Source organism: Haliaeetus leucocephalus, unplaced genomic scaffold, assembly GCF_000737465.1.
Source record: "Haliaeetus leucocephalus isolate CR32 unplaced genomic scaffold, Haliaeetus_leucocephalus-4.0 Scaffold906, whole genome shotgun sequence".
NCBI lineage: Eukaryota > Metazoa > Chordata > Aves > Accipitriformes > Accipitridae > Haliaeetus > Haliaeetus leucocephalus.
The window spans coordinates 1,301,762-1,316,120 of NW_010973342.1; the positions used below are offsets into that span (position 1 = coordinate 1,301,762).

Sequence of the window (14,359 nt, forward strand, 5' to 3'; positions counted from 1 at the left end):
TCAACCTTTCTCTTGTACTACTGAAGAGCCCGCTATGGACTACCCATAACCCTCTTGTGAACATGAGACGTAAGTACGTTCTTAGTACAGCACAATTCTGAATATTCAGGAAGTTTAAAATAAATTTCATTACCTAGCACCCAACAATAGTAAATGCAGTGGACACAGGTACAATGTTAACTTCAGAAGTAACTGTCAATTCACCTATGTTATAGTTTAAAAACCAGTCATCATCAGCCAGTGACTGTATGGGAAAGACAACATTCATAGCTCCCAATGCCCAAGGCGCATTTCTCACAAGGTTCAGATGACCTACATTTCCTGCTTCAATTCTCAGTTCTATGTAATAAAACGTGGCTGAATGGATAAAAGCAAAAGCATCTCTACAGGATGTAAAATAATACTTTTCCTAGCCAAAAAATACAAACACAAATTATAAGAATAATTTTCTGAGTATATTGCAAACTAGTCACATTTTAGATACGCATTCGTTAGCTACCTACAGAGACAGATCTATTTCTATAACAGTAGAGCTTTTGAGGGTTATTCTGAATCCTATCCCACTTAGGGAAATGCATAGTTTCCTTACAGTGGAACGCATTTGTAAGTAAGTGCCACTTCTGATTTTTTGGTGGATAAAAATAAAACCATCTTTATTGTTAACCAACAGCTCCACATTCATTTTTGCAGATTCACAGCCTAGTCTTCAAACATTCTTGCTTTAATAACAATATACCTATAGTCCAAACTATACAGAAAGCAATCACCAGGAAGGTCTAAGTATTTTTAACTGTTATTTTGCAGAAAGAGCTCATAGTAACATAATCCTGTTGAGCACAGTTGAACAGAGGTAACTTCTTTGCTTGGTAGAGATTCCAATGTAGCATGAATTAGGCTTTTATGACACCTCACTCGGAAGGTTCATAGCAGGTGATACCCTCAGATGAGCATAGTATTTGTAAGGCAGTCAGCTCTTCGCCAAGGACAGTAACTGCATCTGTTATTTTTTCAATGGCACCTCAGGAAAGGTGATCTGCTGAGATTCTCTATCTCCAGTCTTTCAGAAAATTCCCATTCCCCCCAGGAATCAGTACCCATGTTTTAACATCCCATCACAAATCACTGCCTTCCAGGTCCTCATGGAGCAGTTGACAGAACTAGCGTTTGGCAAGCTTTGGAATGAATTTCACCAATGTATTTATTTTCGCTTCAGTTAATTGGTTGCCTGTGTCATGTATGCATCTGTTAAAACACATGCAACTAAAATATGTTTCTAAGTCACTGCACACCAGAAAAAAAAAAAATTTATACCAAACTCATTTAAACTGTATATACACACCCTCAAACATATGAATACCTACTGCAGACAACCATATAACACTGAATAATTATTTTTGATTGGTACTACTGCAGGCCATTGGATAGCATCCAGTACATTAATGGCCTCATTCTAGTCATAGGACATAAGCAGCCCATCCAAAAAAAAAGCTAGCTCTAAATTTACAAGAAATTATCACAAGTTAATTTGCAGTAAAAAAGGGAATGTTTGAGCTGAAGAGGACAAGGCAGAGGGAAGGAAAGGAATCTCAAATGCATTTAGTCACCAAGATGAATTTGACTTTATTAGTATAGAAGTTTTAAAAATCTGTGTTAAAGCTATTTACAGAAGGGACAGTATCTTCAACAATCCTTGCAAGCCATTTAGAACAGGAACCACAGAGTAGTTGCATGACGGAAAAGTATTTAAAGGAACAACAGGTCTCTGACTTTATAGATTACTTTGGAGGGCAACTGAAGGACTGGTTCAAAAATGTGACTTCAGCTGGACTATTTACTGTGACTACAGGCAATTGTCACTGCCATTCCACTGCCAAGTAACAACAGAAATGCAGTCTTTCGGGTGCAAAAATGCTAACCTCTCATATGAGACCCCTGTCTGATATCCTGAAATCCATAATCTCCTCAAATTGCTACAATTACTGAGGTCAAAGGTACTGGAACAGCAGAGAACCATCAAAATAACAAATTTTGGGATGGGAACAAAAAGCAGAGGCAAATATGCACAACAAATGTGTTTGCACAACACCACAGCTTGTTTGGAGAGATCTGTGTAGTGCCCAGTACAGCTGCCTTACAATACAGCATTACACAGTCTTCGTGCAGAAAAGTGGTGGAAAAAATTGACTCCACTACAGGCCCCTAGGAGAGCAAGTGAACGAGATCTCCTCCAAACCACTGTTGCCACATACCTCCTCCAGCTCAGCTGGCCCCTTCAAGACCCTACACAGATGCAGTCTGCAACATCCTTTCTGCACTACACAACACTTTAATATACCAGGAGTTACAGAAACCTTGATTTGAATCTCTTCTGGAGAAGTGATGAGCTAGATCCCAGGCCCTTACGGTAAATGAAAAAATATTCATTGGCTTCAATGAATGATCATTCTGTCTCAATATTTACCTAATTTCACTTGTAGCACTGTTTTGTGGATTAATCATTAATATCACCCTACTACCCCTGTTAAAAGACAAACTGCTACCAACAGCACTCCTGTGACACAGATAAAATAAAAAAGACAGCACAAAAAGGCAAAGTTCAAATGCAACTAAAATAATAAAACAAAGCCCTCACCCCACAACCTTTCCAAACTCAGCTCTGCCACAGAGTTAGAGCCCTTCAGGGTGCTGAGTTAACTGCAACCCCAGAGCGGCAGCTCTAGGCAGAGCTCTGCCTCTGATCTCCGTACCAATTCCTTCTGATTGTACCCTGGTGTGATGCAGGGAGATCCCTGGGCCTTCCCTGAGGAGCAGCACTCCCTTTAAAGCATAGTATTTAAGGGCAAAAACAGGAGCAGGAAGAAAGGGCAAGTTGTAGCATTTCCCAATTAGGACTAGAGAAATGGCAAATACAGAGACAGATTCTAATATCTTTATTCACTGATGCCCCACAGATTAATCATCCTGTCAAATTTAGGCTTTTAGATTATACCGGACCACTTTTGTTTAGTTATTCACCTGATTTTTGCAGGAAGGTTCCTTTGGATTTTTTTTTTTCTAAAACCATCATTATTTTTATTATTTTTATTTTTATTTTTATTGTAAAGGGAATAGCTAAAACCTGAAACTGGAAAAATGAAAAATTCAGGGATGACGGCTGTGTAGAAAATGTGCAAGACAATGGACAGGCTTGGGGTGAGATGTTCAGATTCCAAATTGATGACTCAAGAGACAGGTGGAACCTCTAAAACTAGGGTAGTCTAACACTTTACTGAATGTTGAATATTTACTTTATTATTTTGTAAATCAATAGGACAGACCTGAGAGGTCAAGTGGGTGTAAGGAAGAGAAAAGGCATATCTGGATGTGACCTAGTTACCAGCTGACCACGGAGGCAAACAGAGGTGGCATGATTCGATTCCACTACTGCTGATCTCAATAATTATTGTGTGCAATTAATCACCTTTACTAAACCTGCAAGCTCCCTCATATTGTGCCAGCCAGCCCACATTCCCACCTTACTGCTCCACTGCAGAAGAATTACACTATGTGCAGAGCAGCAGGAGCATATCAGTCAGCACAATCAAGTTATAACACTGAGCAGGTTAATGACAAAACTTCCTCAACTACCAAGGGGAAGCTCAACTTTGACAAATCTTCTCATTAAAATCAGGACTTTTAGCCAAAATGAAGATGTCAGCTTATTCCAGTAATATAGGAAGACTGATAAAAGAACGTGCTTTATTTTTTCCAAAGATGCCAATATGCTCTACTTTTAAAGCCAAGTTCTTTGGTTCCTGAGATCAAAATAAATATATACACTACAGACCTGGCAGTGCTGTTGCTTAAATTTTGAAGTCACAGAATCTCCCAAAGTTCCTACCTGCGCTTAGGAATTTAGGACCTCAAATTTATGTTTGATTGCTTTATCAAGGACTCCTGCTCAACTTCAATGTTCTTGAAGTAAGACACCCCACATTCAAATCTAATTTCAAATCTAACTGGATAATAATAATAAAGATTGTTTTATGGGCAACACATGGTGTAAGGGTTGATGGATTCTGGTTCCATCTATGGTTCTGTCAAAGATTCCTTGTACAACCTTGAAGAAATCACTTAACCTCTCAGTAAAACAGGTATTACACTTGCCTACCTCAGAAATACATTCTGAGGACAATATTAAAATGTGAGAGACTGAATAGTGGTTATGAGAAACGAGGCTTATGAGAACCTAGCAAGAGTTTACAATTGTTAGTTGGCAGGAATCATCAAATTTAGTGTCCCACAAAACTGCAATTCCCTCACAAGATCTGTTAACTTTCTCGTAAGAGTGCTCTGATAATCAGCCAGCTAACGTTGGCATCTCAAGCACTGATATTTCAGTGAATGTTCACTGGAGTTAACAGAGTTTAAGTCACTCTGGTGACTGGCTGATGCAACTGAATCACCTGGGATAAAATATTTAAACTGGATATTTCAGCCGGACAATAGCTTCTTTCCTCTCTCAACTGTCTAAATTCCGAAAGGGAGCAGTGGAGCAGCCAGTCAAATGCACAGCTAGATACTAACACAGCAAGAGCCTGGAGACAAACTTTCATTTCTTTCTCAGCTTAAACAGGACAGAGACAAGCATGACAAAGCACAAGAAAAGCACAGAGGAGAAACTTTGTGAACTAAAGACTTTCTTTGTGTAACCCTCCTACAATATCCACAAACTGAAAATGTTTCACCATCGTGAGAAGACTACCAATAAAATATCCTTCTGGTAACTGCCAGCAAATTTGATTCAAACCATGCCAGGCTTGTTGGAAGGGTTGTTGGCAAGTTGGCCACGAGAAGTATGAATGTGCTTTCTGAAGATGCTTAGCGTTGAATGTGGTAGCCATGAAGTCTTGCAGAAAAGACTTTTATCCAGACACATGTATCAAAATCACAACTTAAGGATAGCATCCCTCAGAATGTTAAAAAACAAAAACACATTCGGTCATAATTCAGCTTAAAAAGAGAGAAACATGCTATTAGATATAAATACAAAACTCCAGAATAACTCTGTGACAAGCCACTATAGACTATGAGACTGATTGCTGCCCAATTAGTGTGATTAGACTGTCCTAAAGTATTTTGTAATTCAGAAATTAAACAACGCACACAAATATATATATATATATACACACACATATATATGGAAATAAAGCTTCCTAAATTTGAAAGATTGGTTAGGCACAGAACAGAGATTACTTGTACACGCAGTTTTGCGCTTTCTAGTAAGCAAGTTGTGCATCCAACTTATGGGGGTATCCAACTTATGGGGGGCACAGCATTGCTAGCAGTGTATCTCAAACTGCTGAACGCTCTCATAGGCAGGCTGTTTTGATCATTTAGGGGAAATGTGATTTATTGTTCACTCTGAGGAAAACATCCTTAGCCCTTTTACCTATATAACATTTTTCTTGCACTGGGAAATCCAAGTTTTCATTTCAGTATACTGTTTCAGAGAGCAGACCATGAAGACGGCACAGTGGTTTATGTAAAGTTGGGGCCAAGATGTGTCACCTAAAGCTTAAAGGAGTCCCTGTGGTTGAATGAAAGATATTTATGTTTCATTCCTCATGAACACAGCCTCCTTCTTCCCATGGTGCCTGTAAAGGAGGCCATTCCCTGCAAGGTCTAAATGGTTCTGTAAATCATCTTTGACCATGAACAAAATCTTTATTCAAGTTGCATTATCATGTATATAGGATACAGTAGCAATCCTAAGTCTGTGTCCAGTTGTGTAAAAATATATACATATTCATATAATTTCTGCTATGAATTGATCTTAGTATTCAGTTCTGTCCCTCTCCCCACCTCATCCCCTAAAAGATGTGGCAGAGGGAAGCCTCAAAAGTTAGGGTGCCGGCAGTGACTTTACAGGCACGCTTAGTCTTAATGAAGACTCAGTGGAAAACATGGAAATAGGCATTGCCAGAAGAACTATTCTTTCCACATCACACATTATCTCCCTAAACTTCAGGTGAATCTCTGAATAAGATTCTGCATTAAGGTTAAGGTTAGCACAGCTATGGCAGTAACACCACAATTTTTCACCTCTTAAATAGCAAAGCTATACTAGCAAAACTTTAATTAGCTGATTCCAAAACAGGAAGGGGAAAAAAAAATTTTTAAAAAAGAGGTAGTGGGGGTGGTGGAAGGCATATACCCTGGGCAATGGACTACCAGAATGGAGCCTGCTTAAGAAGGCTGTAATAAAAGAAGAGATCTAATTTTCTCAGTGATGTAGCTCACTTCTTATCACTAGCCTAAATAAGAGTCCTATGTGCTGTTTGTCTGCTCTTTCCTCACAACCACCAGCTCCCAAACACAGAAGAAAGGAAAGGAAGAGAAGTGCATATCAGAAGAGGAAGAGGAAAAAATAAAAGTGAGATGAAAGCTGAGAGTTACACACAAATCAAGACTTAGTTGTTACCTGCATACCCTGCTCTTGTACATGAATGGGAAAATGCTGAAATGCTGCCTGTTTCAGCGAACAATGTGAAAACTGGGAGCTCTTAAGTGTGACCATATTCTTCCCCCTCCCAGGGAATATCAATTCAAATGGCTATGCTACAAACACATACTATTTATTATTTTTTTAGCAGTAGGAATCTGGAAACATCAAATCATAAAGATCTTCACTAACACTTCCCAAATGTAAGGGATTAAGGATAGGAAGTAACTAGATGTTTCCTTTGAGATAATGCAGGTCTTCACTAGTAAATAGCTAGGTAATGGGTTTCCTTTCACTGTCTCAACTAGAGGGTCCACTTTTAAATCTTAGATTGATCATTGCAAGTTAATTGAAATGCCCTTCTATTACGAAATTTGTCTGTTTTCTTGGGTTGTAATAACACCCAGCACACCTGGAAAGTGCTCTCCACCAGCAACATAACCCCTTTTCCCTGCTCCCACTCTTTCATTGACTTCTATTAACTTTAAAAAAATCATTCATATATAGATCACTAAATGTAAGGCAGGGGAAATAGAAAATTATGCTTGTGCAGGAAACTGTTACAGCTGCACTCTTGCAAGCAGTTTAACACAAGTTCTTTTACTTGAGAAAGATAGGAAGTCAGCTTTCCACAGTTTCCTGAAAAGCACAGAAATACTAAACCACCACTGTTGAATAGATGGAATAAAGTCTAACTGATCCCCAAGGCAAAACAATACCAGGTTAAGGTTCAGAAGCATAGTAAAGTACTATAATTCTTTTGCATCCCTTTCCACCTCTTGTCTGAAACAACCAGAAGGCAATAAAATCTTTCCTCAACACAGAAATGCAAGCTCCTCAATGAAGCAATAGAAATGTTTCTGCTACAGAGTGGACACTTGTTATTTACATCTCAGTATATTCCCTCACCTGGTCCCCCTTTGCTTTTCTTAATTTTAAACTAGATTTCACATAAGTCAACCAGAATTTATTTACCTCCCCCAAACTTTTACTTTGGTTTTAACAGCAAGAAGTAGTGCACAGGCTAGCAGGGTTGTGGCAAAGATGCTTATCAAGCCTGGAAAGCACTGTGTTCAGGGATTGCCAACTAATCAAATTTAATTTTTTCTCCTATTCAAACAATTTAATTAATTCTGATCCCCTCCACCCTTCAACATTTTCCATCTTGGTCATCTTCAGGACTAAATACAGATTTGCATCCCTGATGGTCCTGACTTCAGAGCACACCTACGAAACCCATCATTCTGTCTACATAGGAATCCCTCTCAGACATACTAGTCTGTCACACTCTAACAAACTTGAATTGTCAGCTTCTCTTACCCCCCTTTCCTAAAGTGTAAATAGAGAGAATTCTTCCTGGATCATGAACCAGTACTGTCCCCAGGGCCGGGCACTGTAAAGATAAACGTGATAAATTTTCAATAGCCAGTAAAACTTCTGGTTTTGATAATATGGTGTTTTTCCCAGAAAATACATGCTTAATACATCTGTTTGTTAGTTTGGATACAATCTCTAAGCAGTGGCTCAAGATCTAAAAATAATTCAGGTAAAGAGGATCACAGAGATTCAATCAGTGAAATAAATTTCAGACTTCATAGCTGACAAAATGTATTTCTTCAAGATCAAAATGCTTACAGAAAGTGAATAAAACAGAACTTAGAAGAATACCTGAAAATTACACCACCTAGTACCCTGTGCTAACACTGTATCTTCAAATTAACATCTCCGATGAGCAAGCAATTTTTCAACACAAATCAGAACTCCGTTGGTCAATTCTGCAGTCATGAAGTGTATTTATGCAACTCAGCTCCACCCAGACCCAAGAGAGCATATTCACTGGAAAGGTTTTTTTCCTTCATTGTGGTGGGTTGTAATTGCTAACTAGCATTGCTGGGCTGATGCTCAGTTTTATTCAATTCAGTTTCTATACTTACACATATGGTCCTATGAGACACTCTTTCTTCCCCATATTTTGCCTTCCTTATTTCTGTTTCCTGCTATTACCAGCACACACAAGAGCTACTAATATATATTTTAATAGGAAATGTTAGTAAATGTGATTCTACTAAATATGTTCACACCTGAAGTAACTTTTCAAACAAACTTGAGGTGGACTTTCTAGTTTGTGCTAAAGTTTAGCTCTTGACACAAACACAGAACACAGCCTCACTAAATAAAAATGAACTCAGCTGGGAGATGGAAGTGTTTTGGTACGTAACATTTTTCAGGCACACTGACTCCAAATTTCATGTAAAATATAGGATGTGCAAAAAGATCACACAAGGCAGAAAAGGAGTAGAAAGGTCTCAATGAATTAAACAAAAGTCTGATAGAAAGAAGTTTCCTCAAAATAATACATTACGCCACCCTGGAGTACTTGATTGTAGAACTGCAGTATTGAGCTAGTGAAATTGATTGTTATTGTCCAAGCTGATTATAACATGGAAACACATAAAGGCACATTTTAAAATATGTTTTTGCTTAAGAATAGTTGTAATACAAAGATCCTCATAATATACTTAACATAAATCATAAATATGTATAAATATAGTATGTGTATAAGTGCACAGAATGGGTTTCCTTCAGAATGGGTAAGTTTCAGGTATTGAGATAATTAGTGTCCTTCAAAACTATTCTCCTGAAAATCAACATTTATACAATGCTATGCACAAAACATGCCTTTCCCCCCCCAACATATATTGCCCTAATCAAATCACATTATCAAAACTATTTAATATTTATAACACATCGTTCAGTGCTATTGAAGTTACATATTAATTGAATGGAAGAGCTGAGAAAAACAAACAAAAAGCTAGAAAGACAACCATAACCACGAGAGAGCCTATTTATCAAGAAAAAGCACCAGGTCTTACAAGGACAGTATATCCTAAAGAATCAAAACTGCCAACTTCATGGTCTCTCACTACTATTTACTGAATGCGTACCATGTAGGGTATAGGTTTCTCATGGTTCATACCTTCTTTTTCCATTCCTGCTCATTTATGAATATACAAGGAGCTTCATAACAGACTGAAGATCTTTTATGCTTAATATTGGATGGCAAGTCATATACATGAGACACCTTTCCAAGGTGTCAGAAAAGTTTACTTAGTTTTCTTTTTAACATCGCTTGCAAACATTCAACACATAGAGGAGTACTTTTAGATGACTAAGTGAAACATTACCTATCTTATCTCAACACGACCATTACCAGCCACAGACTTATCTAACGGTAAAATGCATGTGGGAATTCTGCCAGCAGCTGTACAGCTGTCAGCTACCCAAATGCACTACCTTGGTATATTTGCAAGTAAGAGAAACTATTCAGACACAAGCATGTTATAGTACTTCTTTTCTGTGTTTGAAGAGTAACGGATCTGTAATCACATAGCAGGGAACATAAGTAATATTTGTACAGAGGATTAGTCAGCACAGATGGATTGTTCAAAGTATGTTAAGAAACAAATGGAAATACAAGAGTAATACCAAAGTTTATCTAAATGTTATTTCCATCAATTTAAAGAGAGGAGAAAAATATCAATTTTAGCAGATTTCACGATCAGTCAGCAAAACAAAGAGCAAGCCATTCTAAAAATGTGCCTGGCCCTATACCCAATACATTGCAGAAATCCTAATTTTTCACAGAAGCAGCCAGTCTTTCTCTGAAGCAAAGTGCCCCCACATAGCTGTACAATGTAACAGCACCTGCATCAATCTCTGTATTTACACAGCCATTCTGAGGAGACAGTTTGGAGACATCAGAAACAGCCTAGCCAAATAAATAAGGCATTGATATGCAAGAAATATGACTAATCAGCTAAGACAAATAGGGACCACATAGGGAGGGGTTTTTTTTCCTGTAGCATTGGGAAATGTGCATAAGCAATCCAGAGGATGAAATCCCTCTGCTCAAATTTTCATAAGCTAGTTCCAAGTGATAGGAAGCCTTCTTATAGATAATTCGCACATGACAAAATCACTTTCCAAAATACATTAGTTGTTGAAAACTCTCTCATGTTTTGAGTGTTTCATTTTCATTATGCAGAGTCAGCTAAATAAAATATTAAGTCTAAATCAATTTGTTAATCTATGTTCAACTGTTTGGATGTACAGGAACAGGACAGACTAAAGGACAATGGGGAGGGGACAAAATCTTTAAATAGCATTCCTTTGAGATTTAAAAATCAAAATGCATTCACCTTAGCAGAAAGCCAAGTTATAAGATTCAACAGCTGGTTTTAGAGTTCAGCATTTTAATGTTTTTCAAAATCAGTATCATCTACTTTCTGTTATTATTAAGTAGATATGAAGATGATTTTTTTAGATACATCTGTGACTGAAGCTCCTTATGCATTTACCGTAAAGAGTTAAACCCAGTCAGAAGTAAATGTTGAACTGCCCTCCCAATTACAGAAGTGAGAACTTAGGGTCACATTAGTTTATCTGTTGCCCCCAAAACAATTTTAGTTACCATAATTATTCTCTATAATGAACACCAAATTATTTTAGACATATTTTTTCACTCTTTGTATGTTGCTTTATGACTACACTTAAATGAAATTTTCTGAAGCATTAGAATCAAAGATACTAATAAACTATTAGCTGTATTTGGGTGTCATAGAAGACAAACAAATACTACTGAGAAAAGCCCTAAGGTATGTTCTGCATCCTACATTTTTTACTTTACTCTTTCCTTCTTCATGAATTTTTCAGTAATGATTATGCACTCCACAGCTGTCATTTCCCATAGCACTTGCCTTACTTAGGGCCATTCTTTACCCCTCCATTCAGAAATGAAAAGTAAGTGTACACTATGCACGATACCAAATATAACAGCAAGGTTCATGAGCAGCAAAGAGGAAATAATTTCATTATGTGAACTGCAAAATATCCACTAGGAAAGGGTATTTCCTGGGTTACTGCTGCTATCCTTTTCTTTCTGCATTACAGTTTGCTGACAAACCTCAATTATATTTGCAACATCTTTCTAAATAAAAATATCATTTCTAGGGGCTAATGGCATTTTGCTGCAGTAAGGACAGCTACACAGAGTGGGAGTTGCCCAGTCCTCCTAATATTTCTGATCTTAGTAACTGCATCATCACTGCAGTTCCACTGCAGGATTACGACAAGATGAAAAAGCCAGGAATTACACACTGTGTTAAACTGTTGTCAGCCTTACCATACTTCTCCAACAGGAGGAGACTGCTACTCTTCCCCATATAGTAGAAGGTCCTTGAAGCAATCAAAATACTGTGGCGGTCTTTTCTGCATAGCATATATAGCTGCCTTCTGAATACCCAGACTTGTGCATATTATAAACACATAAAAGTCACCAGAAGGCTGGAAAAGTCTGTCAAAGAAGCTTAGCATCCAACTGAGACCAAAGCAATTAAAGCCCTTCTTCTTTATTACTGGTGACAGGGATAGCTGCAGTAAGACAGTGGTCAAGTTAGCAAGCATATGATAAACATAAGACACTGAGCAACATTCTGTACTGCACATTTTAGATGCCACGGGGGCAGGGGGAAAATGCCTTATGAAATTAATAAAGAAAAATCATGAGTAAGAAAATGTTTATATCATCAAGAAATTTATTCACTGAACACAGAAAGTCTCTATGTAAATAGAACCGTATTCAAGCAAAGACGAAAACTTAGTACATATTTGGTTTACTTTACTGCCTGCAAAATCTGGTTGGGTTTAAAGTCTATCTCAGTACAAAAAAAAAAAAAATTCAAACTTGAAGCTTCAAATTATATTGTCTCTAATAAATTGATAACATCATATCTGTATTGTAGATTTATTCTCTTCCTACCCAACCAACATGCTGGCAACACACAGTACCTTTCTTTTGTCCAGGTTTCTGAGGCAGTTGTGTTTGATTTTAACTTAAAGAGGTGAATGCTAAGCAGCACCAGCAGCTAAGTCACTAGGTATGTTTGTACTGGGACTTTCCACACCACAACTCCTAGTCTTGTTGGCACGTTCTCTTTTTCATCAGCAAGGAGGGATTTCTGAGCAGTATTAGTGACATCATCTGTTAAACAAAAAAAAAAAAAAAAAAGAGATTTAGTCCAAATCAGATTTGATTAACAGCTTTGATGGTAGCAATGAAATGAAAAAAATATTTACACAGTGTAACAAAATACAGCAGAATAAGATATCATGCAAAATTACAAGTGTGGCATCTTTTTTCTGTTAAGAACAGATACGCAGAGGCTAATTCATGGTCTTCTTTGCTAGATGATCCTCAATGAAAGCAGGATGAAAGCTGCTAAACTACTTCACAATTAGACCAGGTCAATCCAGACTGTTAACTCAGAGTAGCTAACACTAAATTTGTATTTCATTTCAACACGAGTACTTGGGTTTGAGCTACAGGCTTAAATTGTCATGGTGGCCACCTATAAATTGTCACATACAGACTGGCCATTGCCATGGATCTTTACAAATACCAAAAATATATCACATAAGGAAGTTATCATGTGTCCTGTTGAAAAGAGGACAAGACTGAATTTCAGAAAACCTGAATTGTGTTTTTCTGTGTATAACTCTCCTGTACAGCGAAGGTAAGGATGACAATTTCCTCTCTGAAAAAAAACAGTCAAAAGAGGTGCACAAAGCCTTGATATTGTTTCACTTCACATTTCTTGAGAATATTTCAACATATTTTGATCACAAAAGGAAACAACAGAAGCATTCAAATTTTTGTTGATATGTACTACCTGTTAGTTTGGATTGATATTTCTCATGCACAGAAAAATCTATTTGCAGAAATAAAATTATCTTTATGGAAGATAGCACTCAAAGCTTAATGACTAGCAGAAAGTCAAGTTCCTTAATGAGTATCAACTACCTCAGCTTTCCTAGAGTCTCTGAACACCTATGACAGCACCTTTATTTATGCTGTGGAGTACAGAAAAGAGAGTAAAGTCTCCTCAGTAATAAATCTTCTCATAGTACGCCCTTTGTGTTAAAGTGTAAGTCAGTGATTGAGTAAAAGTTATTCAGACAAGGCAAACAAATTTCAGCAATGTCAAGTGCAGACATAGCCATACTGGGGACTCCAAAGCAGAGAGCTGGCAGACACGTCACAGAATCAATCAAACTCCCTGTCTTTTGGGCAAGAGAACTAGAAGCCAGACAGGATACCCCATCTAAAGAGCACTGAAACTTGATGGATATGTCTATTACCATGTAGACGGTTCAAGTCTTCACAAAAAGCTGTACTTCACATAAAATACATCAGGCTTGCACCCAATGGTACCAGTCCCAAAAACCTAAGTCCTAAATTATTTCCTTTGCTGGGAAATATTGCACTCATTTCTAGTGGTTTGTTTAAGGTTCCCGAGTCAATTCTGTTAGTGGCTTAAAAAGTAAAACCTCAGGGAATAACTTACCAGCTTATTTGTTCAATAAAGACAGCCATCTAGGCAGTATTTAATGGAGAAGGAAAAAAAAAAATCTGCATACTCATTTCCTTAGGGCCAAATTCACTGCTGTGAGAGAATACTTTTGAAGAGGATGAAAGTACAGCTAGGGCCAGATCATGGCAGGAGATCAAAGAGCTGAAACAGCTTAGTCAGCACCTTTAAGTAGCACAGAAGGTTTGAAAAGAGGACTTCAATTTACTTATACAGTAACAAACCTCCTCAGGGAGAGAGGGAGGCCAACAGCCTCTATTTTTTATGACGTCAGATACCCTATCTTCATCATCCTTTTTGAGTTGCCCTGTTCATAAATATTCCAGTATTGTTATTCCATGTAAACCACCATTTTGTTGCTTTCTTCTGGCCTTCCAGAAGCAATCTGAATGCATTTGAAGAAAAGGGAAAGAGAAGGCCTTCCCATGTTAACACGTAAACATAGAAA

General features: G+C 37.6%; 1 protein-coding gene across 9 annotated transcripts in view; it reads right to left on the bottom strand.

Annotated features, from left to right (window-relative positions):
* JAKMIP1 (janus kinase and microtubule interacting protein 1) overlaps nt 1-14,359 on the bottom strand; it is a 161,726-nt gene that overhangs the window by 95,566 nt on the left and 51,801 nt on the right. For 7 of the 9 annotated variants that reach the window (XM_010583474.1, XM_010583479.1, XM_010583475.1 and 4 more), the window contains exon 1: nt 9,462-9,632. The gene's annotated coding sequence lies outside the window, so the exon portion shown is untranslated. Of the gene's footprint in view, nt 1-7,804; nt 7,878-9,461; nt 9,633-12,331; nt 12,525-14,359 lie in introns of those variants that run through there. The other 2 variants (XM_010583471.1, XM_010583472.1) reach the window with 2 other exon arrangements.